Raw genomic sequence first — 4698 nt, 5'->3', positions numbered from 1 at the left:
AGCAGCCGTCATAGCAAAAAAAGAAGAATTTCGTCTCGTAGGCCCCCGCGTTGCTGGGATAGCTATGTATCCCCTCAGCAATGGTAGGTCGTCGGGACAAGTAATACGAATCCTTGTCCCTACTCTTTTTAAGATAATAGGCGACGCCGAGCTCCACCGCCGTTGGCTCGCCTAAGCCGCTTTCGCAGCACGCGATGTACATTGCGACGGCGATGACATACGCGTTTGGTGTGAGCTGCATCGGTGCGATCCCGAAGTGATCCAGGACCGACCTGATGAAAGGATGGAAGGGAATCATCCCTCCACCCTTGAAGATCTCTTTGGAGATCGCAGTGAGGCCATCAGCAGGATGCCGTGACGACCGGGTGTGGTCGAGGAACACCTCTGCGCGGACGTTGTACTGTTTTTTAATCCTATTAAACTCTTCTCGGGTGAGAACCGAGAAGACGTCAAGGGATGTGTCCGTGGGAACTTCCCGCGAGGACGAGCTGGTTCCTTCCTCGGGTCTGGATGTTGACGGTTCCATTCCGGAGTCTGCAACACCGATAGACACGATCATTTTAGCCTTCGCATTTTGTCCCGTGTGACAGCATGAGACAAACTCCTTAAACCCTAATAGTAACTCGAGCCGCCACCCACGGCTCGAGTCTGGCAACAGTGGCGCATCTCTGGTGGGACACCAGGAGACCCAACGCCGTTGCCCACCAACCAAACAAACAAAAAAAAAAAAGGGAAGCAAAAAAAGGATCTTACCTTCTGGGATGCGTGACCAAGGCCGAAACTTGTTTCAGATGCCTGAGAAGCGCCAATCGGAAAAGAAGAACTTCCGGTTTGCAAAGGCTTATCACTGGAAACAAAAGGGATTTTGGTGGCCTCATCTGAAAAATGCGACTTTTTATATGGACTGCGAATCGACGGTTGCTACCTCTCGGAACTGAAACGACAGCCTTCTCTCTCTCTCCCCGCATTTAATGCGCCCCACGTTGCATTAAATGCCGTGATGGGGGTCGTCGTTTCGAATGCGTCATGCAGTTAAAGCTGTCAAAACGACGACGAGTCAGCACAACGTATTTAATGCTCCTGACAAACACTACAGCGCGTGCAGAGCGCTTGACAGCGTGGATGCAGGTTCATCAAATCTCTCCAAGGCACGGAAAAGAGCGTCCGACGAATCCAGGTCGCTAAAATGATGATTGTCAGGTCGTTTAGGCAAGAATTGTGCGAGGTCGTGTTCGCAAAAGGTCCTGTCCCGAGCTTCTTTCATTCAGGTCGAAACACCCAGAACCTCCAATCGCGGCATGACTTAGTTTTCAAGGTTCGATCCTCAAACCTTAAAAACTAGGGGACTTCTGTTATGTCTGGGAAATCAAGGGCTGACGTGGAGTCACATGACGAAACGTGGCCTACTCCCGTCAGAACAGTAAGCGCACGTCAGGCCTGCCAAGCGCCCTAGAGCTCCCACGTGTCTGCTTACCTGCTCCAAATCACGTAAAATCGGCTTGGGAAATGGGTAATGGGACGTAAAGCCAGATTATGTCCTGACATTCACACCAACCCAGGGATTTAATGATGATTACACGCATTCAGCTTGGTATAAGAAGGGGAAGACCCCTTCATTAAGGGGATTCGATCATTTTATATTTAAACTTTCTCTCTCTCCAAAAAGAAGGCTTTGTATTTACTTTTCAATCATTTGTAAGTCAGTTCGCTTTAGCGACCTGACCTACCATATTAATACAAATCAGTGGATGTAGGATTTGCTACCTTAGCATCCGAACCATTTTAAAAGCTCTCATTGCATTTATTCCATATTCATAATCCATATTCACGTGTGTTTCTTGATCCAATCAACGCTGCGCACGTGTCCATTAGTTGGTGCCTAAACCACGCATCAACAAGAAGACATATCAATGGATTTTATAATGGGGCTTCCAAAGGTGCACAATGTGGATACCATTTTAGTGGTAGTTGACGGCTTACCAAATACAGCCACTTTCTTACACTGAGGCATCCTTATACGACAAAAGAAGTGGTAGCAGCATTCATTAAAGAGGTGGTAAGACTGCATGGGTTTCCATGGATTATTGTTTCCGATCGTGATCGGGTGTTCATGAGCCATTTTTGGGGGGAATTGTTCAAGCAATCTGGAACTAAGCTTCATATGAGTTCAGCCTACCATCCATAAACGGATGGACAAACCGAGGTAGTGAATAGATGTTTGGAGACTTACCTCCATTATTTTGTAGGAAATCGGCCTCGACAATGGCCTCACTGGATTCCTTGGGCTGAATTCTGGTTTAACACTGCATACAGTAGCTCCACGGGTATGAGTCATTTCAAGGCATTGTACGGGAGGGATCCTCCAACTTTATTGAAGTATATCGATCACAGTTCTCCAGTTGATGAAGTTAATTAGCAGATTCAGACCCACAACAACAATATCTTACTTGAATTTAAAAACAACCTAAATAAGGCCCAAAACTGCATGAAGAGTTATGCCAATGAAAAGAGGAGGGATGTCTAGTTTGAGGTGGGTGAATCTGCCTATCTAAAGCTCCAGCCCTACCGTCTGAAATCCTTAGCCTCACGCTGAAATGAAAAACTAAGCCCGAGATTCTATGGCCCTTTTAGAATCATTAAGAAAATTGGAGCCGCAACTTATAGGTAATCCGCTCATATTAATAATGTCTTCCACGTGTCCCAACTAAAGAAAACTATTTTTCCACCACCAAACATTTAGCCTCTTCTGGATGCACTAAATAAGGATTTGGTTTTAGTAGTGGAACCTGAGGAGCTGATCAAGACCAGAAGATTACTCAATGGCTAGCTGGAAGTTATCATTAAGTGGAAAGGGCTGCCTCATCATGAAAATACTTGGGAAAAGTATATAGCCCTCAACCTGCAATTTCCTTCATTCCAACTTAAGGACAAGGTGGCTCTTCTTTAGGAGGGTATTGATGAAACACATTAGGTGTTGGTCTATAATAAGAAACGTAGGAAAGGGAAGTAGTGGATTAATTGTGGTAAATGGGCAACCAACGTGTGAGTGTGAGGGAAAATGGGCTGAACAGGTGGCCGTCGGAGTATGGTGGATAGGAAATTCTGTTAGGAGAAAGGAATACAATAAAAAGGCAGAAGAAGAATGAGAAGGCATCTAAGAAGAGAATATAGTGAAGGGAAGGTCGCTGACCCTCGAAGTTCAGCAAGCTCGTATTCAATTGTTATCTTGTTGATTAATTACTTGTTTGTTCTTATTGTTGGGATTGAGTTATCTTGAATGAGTGTACTGTTCTTCATCTCAATACATATATATAAATACTGATATTTCCTTGAGTTGTTGTGAGTTTATTCGTTGTGATTATCATATTGGAGTGTGATTGAGTGGATGAATCTAGGTAGGCTTGCATCAGAACCCTAATCATGTTATAGAAGGTCCAAATATCAATGAATTGAGAAAAAGAGATTTCTTGAAGCTCTAAAGAATAGTTTCTTGAAGCTCTAGAGCTAAAAGGTGCAATCAAGAAGCATGGAACAAAAGGGATGGAACAAAAGTGTGAAGATTTACATGAGGCAAGCAAATGATGAGTGTGGAAACAGAGAACTCTTCACATAAACCTGTACAATAAAACAATCTTTGGCATGTTAGAATCAAAGTAATAGCAACTGCAGAAAATTGACAGGTTAATTCAAAAATTTCTATAACCAAGCACCAAAAAATTTTAATATCTCAAAACTACATCTATTGAATTCCATCATACGTTTAAGCTTATATACAAGTCAACCTTAATAGAAAACTCAGATGAGCTCCAATCCAATAGAATACACAAATCCCTGTATTTCAAGGTGCAATGATGCAATCCAAAAAGAATTTACATAGTTTTTGGCCTTCAAAGTGTTACATTTTTTTCCCACCAAAGTTTCAACTGCTTTTAGCATAAAGTAAATATAGGTATCATGAAGTCGTGGGAGGCCATGGTTTTAAAAATAGAATGCTTTACATCTTTATGCTCTTCACTCAAAGTGATATTGGCACCAAACAAAAGCAACAACTTCCTAAAGTACCCTATTAGATAATAAATTAGATGTAAGAAACTTGACAGGTTAAAAAATCACAACACATCACTTAAATTACTAACAATTGACAGCTGGTGATAAGTTTATCATACCTGTGCTAAAATGTTATAGGAGACAAGACTGATACTAACACCTGAAATATCAAATTTAAGAAATCATGCTTAGGTATCAGATTTTGAGATGTTATGATAGGGATAGTGAATGAAAATCTCTCTGTTCATCATAATGTTTCCTTTCTAGCCACAAACCACATCCAGCAACTACAGAAGTTGTTTCTACTTGAAGCTATGTCCAAAATTTTGCATCTTCTGTTTTGAAAGAGGGTAAAAGCAAACTTGGTAGTGACTTTTGCTTGGAGGGTACAAAGATTAAATAATAACCCAAAACCATGCATTTGGATTTAATACATCCAAAATTAATTTTGGGTTTAAGGGAATTGTACCCTCCAGACACCAAATGGCTCTTTCACTACAAGTAGTAACTCCAGGAAGAGTTGAACCCCTTACATCTTCGTTGAACCATTGTTATATATTTTAACACATTGCCCCTTCAATTATGTGGTAAAACCAAATTAGTTGTCACATCCCTAGTTAGTAAATACGCGTTTTATACGTGAATTATATG

This window comes from Pistacia vera, unplaced genomic scaffold (genome assembly GCF_008641045.1).
Source record: "Pistacia vera cultivar Batoury unplaced genomic scaffold, PisVer_v2 Contig79, whole genome shotgun sequence".
Taxonomy (NCBI): domain Eukaryota; kingdom Viridiplantae; phylum Streptophyta; class Magnoliopsida; order Sapindales; family Anacardiaceae; genus Pistacia; species Pistacia vera.
The sequence above is the reverse complement of the archived record's forward strand: the minus strand, read 5'-3'. Positions refer to the sequence as shown.